Below are 14,534 nucleotides of genomic sequence, written 5' to 3' on the forward strand. Positions count from 1 at the left end.
ATTATGTACGAAAACACACCCTTTATCTTTTTTGTTCTTGTTTTTTTGGAGTGTGGACAGTTTTGAATTTTGATCATATAGGGTTGGATATAAATGAAAACTTTTTAAGTTATAATTGTATTGTTAGTTTCTCTAATGTTCATGTTGACTGACATACCTTCCGGAGTTCAATTACTGAGTAATCTTACTGTAAGGTACTGCTTCTTTCATCACAACAACAATAACGTCACCAATATGAGCATATCGACAATTGCTAGCTCTTATGATTCGAATATACATTGATTCTCATGCCCCGCTATAATCCGCTACATTTAAATAGGTCTGACGTTGAATCATTCTTTTAATCCATTATTTGAATGCAAAGGGCGAAGAAAAAAAATGAACAACGGTCAATTGAAACATGAAAACGTGACTAAATTGGTCCTAATTAATCTTCAGGGCGGGCTCGCTTTGCCTCCTAGTTAGCGATAGGATAAGGAATGAGGATTCGAGATGAAGAAAGTGAGATTGAGATGATTTGAATATGTGAAGAGGAGATGATGCAAGAGGCTGAATATAAGGGGTATGAGGAGAGGGACAGATACGCAGAAAAAGTACTGTGGAGAGGTAATTAGAAAGAACACGACATAACTTTGTATCACAGAAGACATGACTATAGACAGAAAAGTGTTGAAGTCACGTATTTGAAGTCTTGCTTTTCAAAGATTGAGGCTTGTTCGTGTTTGTTGCAGTACTAATCGTATTCTTATGTTTCGCCAATCACATTATTTACATTATTTCTTTGTTATTAATGTTCCTTTCTTGTAAGCTCTGTACTGCTTTCCGTATTAATTGTTAATCTTTCTTCACAATTTCTTCTTCGTTTACGTGAACTTATTCCACTTAAGCCGAGAGACTTTCAGAAACAACCTTTCTACCTCCTCAGGATAATGGTAAAGTCTATGCACACTCTACCCTTCTCAGATCTCACTTGTAGGATTTCATTGGATATGTTGTAGTACTATAAAGTTCCTAGTTGATAATATCTACATTTCATAAAGAACCTTTGATATATTAAGAAAGCCAGGGTTGTCAATGGAGTGATTTAAGTTTAAAAAAAGAAGAAAAAGAACTTGGTTTTCAATAAAAAAAAATTATATAATGAAATGGATACATAAATTCTACCTCAAGTATACAATAACAAGTATTTTTATTTGGTACAATGGTGACATGAATTGAGTTTAAATGGAGAAATGAAGTCATACAATCGATCTCAACTTGTTTGAGATCAAGGCATAGTTGTTGTATATAAAACTCGTTTACAGTTCCCAAAAGAATAATGAGATGCCCCCGCAAACCTACGTGCATAAAAGGAAAGAGGGAAAATAACAACAACAAAAACAAAATACCCAACATAATCCAAAGTGAGGTCCGGAGAGGGTACGAAGTACGCAGACCTTACCCCTACCTTTGTAGGATAGAGAAATTGTTTCCGATGGACCATCGGCTGAAAGAACGAGGGAAAATGACAATCCTTCATATTATCATGTCAAAAAGAAACATGCTCACACCAAAGAGGAACATATTTCCAGACTAAAGACAACATCTTTTCAGTGGTCCTAACCTGGAGGCTCATGTTTTTGCAAATTCAACTTAGGAAATGTGTTTTTAGGTGTAGATATTATAGCCCAATAAAGCAACAATATTCAAGAATCAAGGTAGATATTGTTATTTTGCAGTGTAACATACATCAGTTAGACTATAACAATAGTTAATAGAGTTTTATAGTGTTTAATTTAACCTCTACATTAGAAATCATATTTCAGTTTCGATGATGACAGGTCATGCCTCCATCAACAGTATACTCGTTTCCCTACAACATTCTTTACTCACCGGACAGAGAAGACGTAACATTCTGTTCTCCAGAACAAATCCAACACAGTTCCTTAAAGTTGACAAAGGAAGCAAGATGTCATCTTACAACTTTGAGACCTACAATACCAAAAGAATAAAGTCTCATGATTAGTTGGAATTCCTAGAGAAACACAACAAGGAAGCACAAGCAGTAACTAAGGTATTTTAGTTGTAAGGCGAACTTAAAATCACATTTTAGCAGCAGTGAACAAACGCCAAATTAATTGGACAAAACCAAGCAACTCCCATTGACAAGAATCAGTTTTACATTCAATTGAAGTTTAAGGAGTATATATTAAGTCCCCATTCTTTGGAATGTCGCAAGTTGTCCAGTGGGTTAGTCGAGATATGAGCAAGCAGATCCAGACACCATATCATATTAAACAATTAAGGAAAAGATTCTCATTATATTGCATTAGCTATTTAGTCGTATAATCTAAACTACTAAGGATGGTAAGATCATTCAAATGTTAAACAACAACAACAACAACAAACCCAGTATATTCCCACATAGTGGGGTCTGGGGAGGGTAGAATGTACGTAGTCCATACCACTACCTCTAGGGAGGTAGAGAGGCTGTTTCCGATAATCATTCAAATGTAAAAGAGAGTTAAAATTCATGTGGGACTATGAATTTTCACCTCTCATCCTTTCTATATCTAAATTAAATGATACTGGATACTTGAAGTCAAGCTGCAAAGATATAAAATAACCTACAGATGATCTTAATTGAGAACTTCAGATTGATCCTTGCACATACGCTTTTTTAATAACTGTGGTGTTCGGGTAGCTTGCGTGCACCTCGACTAATTCCATCGAATACCTGCCACATCCCACCAAAATAGGTACCAGACAACTCTATTCACCAAGGTTAGGACAGGACAGATGGGAAGAAATCACCTAGATTTTGTCTCTGTTGGGATTTGAATCTGAGACCTCATATGATTCTCACCCACTTCATTGACCATTAGGCCACATCCTTAGGTGCTGTTCTTACACATACATGCAACTAGAAACAAAGTGCTCTTACGACACAGCTTCGTGTCTATTTCTCAACACGAACTGCAAAAGTGCATTAACGAACTGCAAAAGTGCATTCTTTATAATTCACTATCATGAATAATGGATAAAGCTTTCCAGCCTTACAGCATATTTCTGCTAAAGAACAGACCAAACCTCATAACAAACATACGCAGAATATTCCAGCAAAAAGGACTCATCATACATGACTTTTGACAAAAGCCGTTTGCAGCTTCCAACTACAGGAATATTCAATTTCATCTTACCCTCCCATTGCATGAAAAATCACCAAAAGCAACAGCACAATTACAAGGAAAATAGATTTCCAAATAACAACAACAACATACACAGTGTAATCCTACAAAGTGGGGTCGGGGGTAGAGTGTACGCAAACCATACCCCTAAATTAGAGGTAGAGACGTCGTCTCCAATAGACCCTTAGCTCAAGAAAAAACACAGATAGCAATGGACTAATTTTAGTATAAGAATCTACATATGGTAACACAAACAACCGATAGTAAAAAAAAATAGTACTACAACAAAATAATGCAGTAGTCAAAGTACAAAGAAAGATTTGCAAATAATGGAACAAAAATAACGAAAATCACAACAAGTTCTAAATCATTCACAAAAGTCATACATGATGCATTGATTTCTCATTCATTAAAACGTAATACTGACAGCAAAAGCTAAAGAAAACTGAGAACATATGAATACTGATCAAGAGTTACCTAATTTACAGTAGCGACCGACGCAAATGCAGAAATCAACATTTCAGTCGAATCCTTAATCCTTCTACTTCATTAATGCCATGCTCAATGCTCATTGCATAGCTTTCTCTTAAAGATCTGAATTAATTAGACTAACTGCTAAAACAAACGGTAGTTGATATACATCCCATATTCAAATGTTCCTTCACAATCCAGTACCAGCCTTTAACAATTGTCTTCTCTTTATTAGCAAGAACGCCACCACAACAACCTGCAAGACCGCAGCAACACCCACAAACACGAACCCCAGTATCTTCCCCCAATTTATCTTCTTCTTTTTCTTCACGGGTGGAGGCGAATTCGCCGGAGATTTATGGTTGTTTTTATCGTGGTTAGAGGGTTTACTCTCCGAGGTGGGTGCCATCTTCGGAGAAGAATGCATTGTAGGTGGCGGAGCATGGTGACGACTCTGTGGTGGCACAGAAGGCCGTCGTGATGGTGATGGCAGAGGCGGAGGAGGCCGTGGTAGAGATTTATTAGATGGGGGAGGAGCTGATTTTGATCCCGGATTCACATTTTGCTGAGATTGCACAGGGAAAGCAAGAAAGCAAAAGCAAACACCCAAAGTTAAGATCAACAATGGCGAATCCATACATGGGCAAATTGATCACTAAGCCTCGAGTGAAAGCTGATTGGGGTTTCAACTATGTGAATCTTCAATATCCATAAGCCTCTCCAAAGCCTCCTGGCATCTGGGTCTTTCTCAAATTAAGCAAAATCTTCACCAAATTCAACAAAATACCGGGGCTTAAGCAAATGGGAATCCAAAATCTTCACCAAATTCAACAAAATGCCGGATCCTTAACAATCGAACACCTCTGTCTTTCTCAAATTAAGCAAAATCTTCTCCCAATTCAAGAAAATGTCAGATATTCAACAATTGGGCATCTGGGTCCTTCTTAAATTAAGCAAAATCTTCTTCCAATTCAAGAAAATGTTGGAGATTTAACAATTGGGCAGCTGGTTTCTTCTCCAATTAAGCAAAATCTTCTCCAAATTCAAGAAAATGTCAGATATTTAACAATTGAGCATCTGGGTCTTTCTCAAATTAAGCAAATTCTTCACCATAATCAACAATTGGGCATAATGAGATTCATAAATTTGCAATGATGGCACCCACCAATATTCTCTGATTTTTGAGGGATCAACAAAATGGGTACAATTCCAGTATGTTTATTTCTTCCAGAAATTTGAAAGGGAAAAACAAAATAGGAAAAGTTGGAGGTGATAATGATGCCCCCCAGGAATTAGGGGAACATGTAATGGAGACGACCGGGTGATTATGGAGGGAAACGGGTCGGGTATGGAGGATTTTAAAATCGGGTCATAAATTGCCCCCTGTTTTTTCTCTCAGAAATGGGGGACGAAGGAGGTAAGAGAGAGAAAATGCTGTTATGTTAGAGAGAGAGATGAACGCGTTGGCGGGTTCAGTGGTGGGTCTAATTTGGGAAATTAATAAGAAAATGCAAAGTCATTTCATATTTTTACTTATTCAATAAAAATGAAACACATATAGTTAACATTATTTATAATATATTAATAGTGTAAAGGCTGATTTAAATTTTTTATCCTTCATTAAAAACTCTCTTTTAGTCTTTTTATTATTTTTTAATTTATTATTTAATTATTTTTATTATATTAATTAGACTTCTAAAATATATGGAAGAAGAATCAATCAACATTTTGTTTTATACTGATTATTAGAAAAATACTCCTAAAATAGGATAGAAAAATACTTTTAAAATTGGAGATAGAAAAATATTACTATAATAGGACCTTATTAATGAAATACTTCTATTAATATTGAGATGCAGGCGAAACAAGAGAAGAAACTAATTTATTTATTGGGAAAATATGATTGATGTTTATCTAACTTAATATGATTGATGTTCATCTAACTTACTTCGGTTGCATGTTTAGATTGATGAATGCTTAATTTTTTAATCCTCAACTTCTTCACTATTTTTGTCAACATAATAAAATTCAACGTGTGTGTATATATATATATCTTCTTTGTTTTCATTCAAGACATTCTTTAGTGTCAAAATTTTCGCTCAGACAAGAATTATTTTCATTAAAACTGAAGTTTTGTGATCACTATTGTATTATTTGTTGTAATTTACAGGTCGTACATGAATTTAGAGGTGATAGATGAATGTCAGTCGACTTTGAAGATTTTTTCAGATAAATGTTACATTTAATTGTATTATTTTTCTATCTTTGTTTTGAGCATTTTTTTGGTGTACAGGTAAAGTTTAGTTGTATTATTTTGATATCTCTATTGTCGTATTATTTTGTTATAGTTTACAGGTGGTAGATGAGTGTCAGATGACTTTGAGGAAATTATTGTGTAAAGGTTAGATTTAATTATATTGTTTTGATGTCTCTACCATCGTATTGTTTTGTTGCAATTTACAGGTGGTAAATGAATGTCGATCGGCTTTGAGAATTTATTTTTTTTAAAGGTTAGGTTTAATTAATAAATTCTCCAAAAGATGTTGAATTTAATTATTGTATTCATCTTTATTATTTAAACAAATATCTCCAAAAGTGAGGTGCACGCGCGAGACTCGTACACCTAAACTAGTGTATATTAAAAATAATATGTCACATAATAAAAATGTGACTTTTAATTATGTGAGTATGTGACGCATTAGTAATATATTTTATATATGGCATATTTTATTCACGTCAGACGATTAACTACATGTGTTTTATTTATGTAATAAGTTTTCAGCTTATTGTGCATGATAGAAAAGGTTTAAGTCATTGATAACCCCTTAAATTTGTCCCAAAATTTTATTTAAGCCCCTCAACTCAGGCCTATACCTATCAGGCCCTTAACTCACCCAAAATTTAATCCATACCATCCTTTTTTACCCACATAGCATGTCGCGTGTTTTTTACTCAATAGAAGCACGTGAGAGATGATTTTTGTACTAAATCAAGAATAAAAATGTATCAAGTGGCATTGAGGGCCCCAAAAAATTCTAAGCAAAACAAAATTTTAAAAAAATAACTCAACCATCCGCCCCCACACCCATCCGATACCCCCTTCCTCTTCATCTTCTTCTCCCAGTCTTCTTTCTCATTTTTTTTTTAAACTTAATTCTCCTCCCATTTTTTCTACGTTTTCTCCTTTTTTGAATCTTTTTTTGTTCTTAGTTTTGAATTTATGTTTTGATTCAATTTGAAATTTTTTTGTTCTTAGTTCGATTTTGTTCTTAATTCTTCCCCGCCATTTTTTCAGCTCCATTTTTTACCACCTCCAAACAAATATCGTCACTATAATTTGAATGTAAATCCAACAAGTTTATCAAAAAATTTAGGTGTAAATATTTTTTATTTTAAAAAAAAGGAACTTTGTCAAAAAAATGAGAGTTTGACGGAAAAATAGGACTTTACCGAAAAAATGTAAATTCATTTTTTTTCACAAATCAACAAAATTGTAAATTTTATTCATACAAAAAAAATCAAAATGCTATTTTCATAAATCAACAAGCTATTTTGATCTTCCACAATCCATTTTAAGTTTTCTCCATCTCATTTGTCATTGTAGAAGAGTAAGAATTTTACCGAAAAAAATAAAATTACGTCGAAATTGTTTGAGTACAATATGAAGAAGAGGAGGGCGGGGGGAGGGGGGGGGGTTAGTTTTTTTTTTAAAAGAAAGTTATAATTATTTTTTTATTATAATTTAATTAGTTATGAAATATTTTTTAATTACTTTTGAATTCAGTGTTAAATGTCACCTTTTAATTCATCATTTTTGTCATATCATCGCATGTGTGTTACATACACCGTATGCTTTTAGCTTATTGACAAAAAATGTTTAAATGGTTCAAATTTCGGGTGGTTTAGGAGCCTGATAGATACAAGTCTGAGTGGAGGAGTTTAAGTGAAATTTCGGAATAGGTTTAAGGGGCTATCAAAAATTATGCATAATATTATATTCAATTAAATAAGGTTAGGTTTAAGTGTGTAAATGAAATTTTCGAGGCAAGTTTAGGAGGTTGTATATATGTTTAGCCGAAAGAAAATGAAAAATCATTTCATATATGGCCACTGTCACTCATGACTCTAATGTATTAGTGCTAAGAGGAGCGGTCTAGAGTTCTAGTTCGGAAAATGAAAAAAATCTGGCAAAAGGTTCATTTTTAAAAATGAGTAATGTCTAAGTTTAGATTTAATCAAGTTTTAATAAAGATATTAAATGCATGTGGGGAGGGTGGGGGACATGAATAATGCAACAATAACAACAAACTCAATGTAATCCTACCAAGTGGGGTCTGGGGAGAGTAAAATATACGCAGTCTATACCGCTACTTTCGAAGAAGTAGAGAGGTTGTTTCTGATATACCCCCGTCTCAAGATAATGAATGGTTAACAAGGTCATAGTAAATGAAACAGAATGGATGGTATAACCAAAATAAGAAATTAGAGATAATAAAAATAGAGGTAAGGGAGCCACGAAAATAAGAGCTATATGAAATTAAAAAAATAGGAAATAAAAATAAGAAAAGGTCACCCCCTAGTATAAGCCATGCACTAGCGGCTCCTACCACTGAACACAGTCATAGGCTTACTAACCCGGCTACACCATAGCTCCCTAACTACTAGTTACAACCTACGCACGCACTAACCTTCTACCCTAATTCGCGACCCCCACTCCTTCCTATCTAGGGTCATGTTTTCAGTAAGCTGTAACAGCCCTATGTCATGTCAAATACTTCTCTCCAGCATTTCTTCGGCCTACCTCTACTTCTCCTGAAACCATTCCACGCTAGCCTCTCACACCTACGAATTGGGACATCCGTGCCCCTCCTTATCATATGTCCAAACCATATCAGTCTTTCTTCCTGCATCTTGTCCTCCACTGAAGCCACTCCCACCTTCTCCCGGATTATCTCATTCCTAACTCTATCCGCACATCCAACGCAACATTCTCATTTCCGCTACCTTCAATTTTTGAATGTGGGAGTTTTTGACTGGCTAACACTCCGTCCCATACAGCATGACCGGAAGGACTGCCACTCTGTAGAACTTGCCTTTAAGCTCTAAGGGCACCTTCATATCACACAGCACTCCCGAGGTGAGTCCCCACTTCATCCAACCTGCTCCAATACATTTAGAGACATCCTCATCAATTTCGTCATTCCCCTGAATCATAGACCCGAGATACTTAAAACTATCCCTCTTGCAAATATCCTACGAATCCAACCCCACCACTACTTCGTCCTCCTGCTTCGAGTCACTGAACTTGCATTTCAAATACTCCGTCTTGGACCTACTCAACTTAAACCCTTTATATTCGAGGGTTTACCTCCAAATCTCCAATTTTTCATTCACACTCCCCGCGTCTCATCAATTAGCACTACATGATCTGCAAATAACATATATCAAGGCACCTCATCTTGAATCCTCCGCGTCAACACGTCCATCACCAGTGCAAACAAAAACGAGCTAAGAGTCGATCCCTGATGCAATCCTCTCTCAACCGAAAAATGATCTGAGTCTCCCCCCGCCGTCCTCACTCGAGTCTTTCCTCCATCGTACATGTCCTTAATAGCTCTGATGTATGCCGTCGGGACCCCTCTCACTTCCAAGCATCTCCATAAAACCTCCCTCAGGACTTTGTCATAAGTCTTCTCCAGGTCGATGAACACCATATGCAAATCCTTCTTCCTTTCTCTATATTTCTCCACCAATCTTCTCACCAGGTGGATTGCCTATGTCGTCGAGCGACCATGCATAAATCCAAACTGATTCTCCCAAATGGACACGACCCTCCTCAATCTCCATTCAACCACCCTCTCCCAAATCTTCATTGTGTGACTCAACAACTTAATAGCCCTATAGTTGTTGCAGCTCTAAATGTCACCCTTATTTTTATACAACGAAATCATCGTACTCCGTCTCCAAGCCTCAGACATTTTCGCAGTCTTGAAAATGCCGTTAAACAAATTAGTCAACCAACTCCACCTGTAAACTTCCAAAAATTCACCGAAATTTCATCAGGCCCCGTCGCCCTGCCCCTCCACATCCTACGAATAGTCTTCCTGACTTCCTCAATCTTAAAATGTCTACAATAATCGAAATCTAGATTTTCCTCCGAGTGCTCCAGCTTCCTTAACTCGATGCTTCTGTCCCCCTCCTTATTCAATAAGCCATGAAAATACTCCAGCCATCTCTTCTTAATAATGCCACGTGTAAATTTAAATTTAATTAAATTTTAGTAAAGATACAACACAAAAATACAAGATGAGAAAAAAAGGACATAGAATAAAGACTCATTTCCATACTCTTGCTTTTGGATGATATTTCAGTGGACGTTTTAATTTTATGAATCAACATGTAAAAATATTAATTATAGATAACTTTGCTAAATACGCTTGACATTTTATTAAGTGGCTAGAAGTAAAACTAACGAATAGTGGGATGACCAAGTCTTATTAAAATTGGGTGAGAAATCTATTTGAATTGTTCGTCTTAAAAATCACATTATCTTATACACTAGGATAATCAAGTCCTACATTTTATTTTTGTTATCAAGTCCTACATTTTTTTTTTTCTATTTGATATTTTTAGAGTGGTTTCAATAAAATTAATGGCTTAAAATCAAACTAATAAGAGGACTTTAAATATATAAATCTATATATAAAAATAATATTATAATAATTTAAATTTAATTTTTATTGTTGTATGTTAGTTGTTTTTAATGTAATATTTTTAAAAGATTCATGACGTTTAACTTTACATATAATATGCTTATTAATAAAAGAAAGATTCATCCTAGTTAGAGAAAATGGTCTATTACCTTCTCCCAATCTTTAGTCGAAATTCCAACTACACACTCAACCTTTAAAGGTGACCTATTACCCCCTAAACTTATTTTTACCGAATTTATTACCCCCAGTTACTAACGTGTCAACGAACGTGACTACACTACCCAGGAGCGCGTCAGCTGAGTCCATTTCACTTAAAATTCTTTATTTTTTCTTTCCACATCATTATTTTTAGTAATATAATAAATATTTTAATTATTTCTTTTTCTTAATAAATTATAATTGCCACATCATGTCTTCTTCTTCTTCTTCTCTTTTTTTAAAACAAAAATTCAATAACTCATTAATGGAGTTCTTCATCTTTCTCATCTCCAAATTCTCATTAATGGTGTTTTTTGATAATTTGAAAAATGTTATTACTGAAACCAAGAAACACTTGAACTAAGGAAACAATAAGATTTCTCCGATTAATGAATTCTTGAATGAGGAATATGAGGAACTCCGATTCAAAAAACTTACATTGAAGAAGAAAATGGAGCAAAATGGGAAAGGGGAAGAAAAAGGAAAATAATAATGTTAAATAATTAATTTTTTTAGAGTAAAAAAAATAATGTGGCAATGACGTGGCATGACGTGGCAGCGCGTGCATCACACCATATGCCAAAATGACTGGTTGTCAGTTTTCGAGGGGGTAATAATTCCACTTTAAAATAGTCCAGGGGATAATAATTCCACTTTAAAATAGTTCGGGGGGGTCATAGGACCTCAGCAAAGTATAAGTGTGTAGTTGGAATTTGGGGTAAAGGTTGGAAGAACTTTTGACCATTTTCTCTTCTAGTTAATAAGATGTTAGTCATTTATTTGCAATACATTAACTTGGATGTTGTTGCTAAAACATTAATTACTAATATGAAGTTTGAATTGTTTAATTCAAAGTTTTAAAATATTTCTAGTAAAATTAGATAGCTCTTTCTTCTGTATTTTTTTAGGATAATTTTTTAAAACCTATTTCACGGTCTTCATGATCATTTCAAGTGAAGTTGAAATCATAAAATTTACTAAATTAATTTTTTGAGGCTTTAAAATTTTGGAGGTCTAAAACAAATATTTTACTAGCTTTATCCTTGAGTCATCCTTGGATATTTCATATCTTTATTACGGTTAATTCAAATTCATATTAAGTATAACCAATTAAAGAAGAAAGTATTCTCCAACATGATATCTTTTTTTGATACTCAAAATTCAAAATTGAAATGCCTAACTAAGAACGAATAGATCAAATTTATCTCAACACAATTCTTAATGATATTTCAATCTTTGTTTTCTAAAATCGAAATAAATCCTCATCACCACATAAAATATGAGTTCTAGTAATGAACACATATTTTGCGTGGCCTCTTCTTTTTTATGGCACTCATTTTGCGTGGTGGATGAAAATGTTCATTCAAGTAGAAGACTATGAGTTGTGGGATAGAATTATTGATAGTCCAACTATCCCGATAAAGTTGGAAGATGGAGGAAAAGTTAAAAAGGTGAGAAGTGAATTTACTGCCGATGATTTGATGACACTAAAGAAAAATGGAAGAGCAAAGAACATCTTAGTGTGTGGACTAGGTCCAGCAGAGTACAACAGAGTGTCTACTTGCACCACTGCCAAGCAAATTTGGGATGCCTTGGTGAATGTACATGAGGGCACCACTCAATTGAGAAAATTTAGAGTTGTTCTTCTCTTCACTGAATATGAAGCGTTTAAGATGAAGAAAAATGAATCCCTTCATCAGATGATGTCAAGACTCATTGCTTTAACCAATAAATTGAGTTATTTTGGAAAAATCATTATCACTGAAGAGCAAGTTGAGAAAGTGTTTTGAGGGTCTTGCCAAAATCTAAATGGGATGTCAAGGTTACAACAATTAGGGAGGACAAGAATCTAACTAATATGACTTTAGATAAGTTAGTGGGTAACCTCAAGACTTATGAGTTGCAAATTGATGAAGCCAAGAATGAGAAGGCAGCTTCTGAGAAAACTTTGGCCCTAAAGGCTTCAGTCAATGATGGGGAAGTGGAACTGACTAAAGAACAAGTGGCATTTATAACAAAAAATTCCAGCAAAGTCTTCAAGAAAAAGAATGGAACAGGTAGCAAAAGGCGTTCCAATGACAATTTCACTGGGTGTTATAAGTGTGGTAAAACTGATCATCAAGTCAGAGATTGTCTTGTTTGGGAGATTGAATGGAGAAAAGAAAGAACTAAGAAAGAATTAAGAGAAAAATCTAAGAACAGAGAGAAGGAAGAAATTGCTATGGTGGCTGCTTGGGAATTTGACTCTAAAGGATCAGATGAGGAAGAGGCGGATGAAACTGCTCTTATAGCAATCGGAGATTCAGATATAGAGGATAAAGACAACATTGCTTACGTATTTCTAAACTTAAAAAGAATTTACATCTATTTTCTAAAGATAAACTTGTTACCTTGATGAATGGCTTAATAGATGATTTCTAAGAATTATCTTCTGATAGGGAAGAACTATTCAACAGTCTTGCAAGTCTCAAGTTTGATCTTATTGATCTGAAAACTTGCAAACACATTGTTGAAAAAAAAAATATTCTCAAGGAACAAGTCAGTCAACTTGATTCTTCAAATTTAAATCTATAATCTAAGATCTTAAAACTGACTCTTTCTAAAAAGGATAAAAAGATAGAAAGTGATGATCAGAAAAGGTTTGAATTTGAGTTGACAAAGGTTAAACATGAATGTAATAATGAAGAGAAAAAGGTTGATAGGTTAAGCCAAGAAATCTCTAGGTTGAAACTTGATCTGAAAAGGGCAAATAGATGGACTAATTCCTCAAGAATTGTTCATCAATTGGATGAAAGGACTCACAGTAAAAAGACTGAATTAGGATTTTTCAAGAGTCACACTGTCACTAATGATTTATTCTACTTTATGGCAATCTTGAAAATCCCACTACTAAATGTCCAATTGCTAATAAAGGCAGATCTAGAAGTACAAATCTGGCAAAACAATCAGATTTCAAAAGATCTCAGAGAAATAAAGTTAACAACAAAATCAGTCAGAGAAATAATTCATATAACCTGTTGCCTCACGGGCTAAAAGAAACCTAATTCATCATTTTTCTCACAAGAAAGGACCCAAGCTTATCTAGGTTCTTAAAGTTAACCCTTAAATCATTTTGCAGGTAAGAGTGAAAGGAGGTAAGTAAAATTAGTACATAATTAGAGCTTGCTTAAGGTATAAGACTGGAAGAGAGCAAAGTTTCTTTCACTGAGGGAGAAGATTTATTTGCAATAAGAATTCAAAGATCGAGAGAACCAAAAACAAAAAATTGTTTCAGATATATAGTAATTCTGAAAGGGGAAGTAAGAAGCTGAAAAAGGAAAATAGATAATAGTAAAATTGATAAGCATACGCAGAAACAGGTTGTACCAGCTGGTCCAACTGTTGATCGGACTAAGGACATAGTAATAAGGGAACAAGTCAAGAAACTGATTTATCAAAGTAAACTATTGATAAAGTGAAAAGAGTCTTGAGATACTTTTTTGAGATTTAAATGGATTGAGACTAGTGGTTCTTTTAAAGAGAGGAAAACTTCATCTTAGTAAGTTACTGTGATGTATGTTTATTCTGTGGACAGGTAAAAAACCAAAGGAATTATACACCTTATTGGATCATGTCTAACAACTTGGTTCACTAAGAATCAAAACTTAGTAGCTCTGACAACTGATGAGGCTGGGTGTGCTGTTGCTGATTCATGTTGTGCCAAATTATCGTAGATCAAGTAACAACTCATGGATTTTGTGATTACAGAAAAAGTCAAGCAGCAATTAATTGTCATCATCAAAAAGAAAAAATATGTTGGGAATGGTTTAGGTGATTGCCTATGTAATTGAAACATGTTAGTTGAAGTGGTCTATCGGACTATGATGCAGAATCAAGACAATACAGGTTAATACTGGAAAGACAAAGAGTTGAACGCAAGAATGGATAAACTCTCTTGCTCTCTTGGTGGATCATGTGGAAAAAAAATAGTTGTAGTTGAATACAA

General features: G+C 34.5%; 1 long non-coding RNA gene across 1 annotated transcript; it reads right to left on the reverse strand.

Annotated features, from left to right (window-relative positions):
- Nucleotides 1-1,684: 1,684 nt before the first annotated feature.
- LOC107876066 lies at nucleotides 1,685-5,153 on the reverse strand. The gene is made up of 2 exons (XR_001675945.2): nucleotides 3,645-5,153; nucleotides 1,685-1,971 (listed from the first exon to the last, which is right to left on the reverse strand). It is a non-coding gene; the product is annotated as an uncharacterized LOC107876066 (long non-coding RNA).
- Nucleotides 5,154-14,534: the final 9,381 nt, after the last annotated feature.

Source organism: Capsicum annuum, chromosome 6, assembly GCF_002878395.1.
Source record: "Capsicum annuum cultivar UCD-10X-F1 chromosome 6, UCD10Xv1.1, whole genome shotgun sequence".
Classification (NCBI taxonomy): domain Eukaryota; kingdom Viridiplantae; phylum Streptophyta; class Magnoliopsida; order Solanales; family Solanaceae; genus Capsicum; species Capsicum annuum.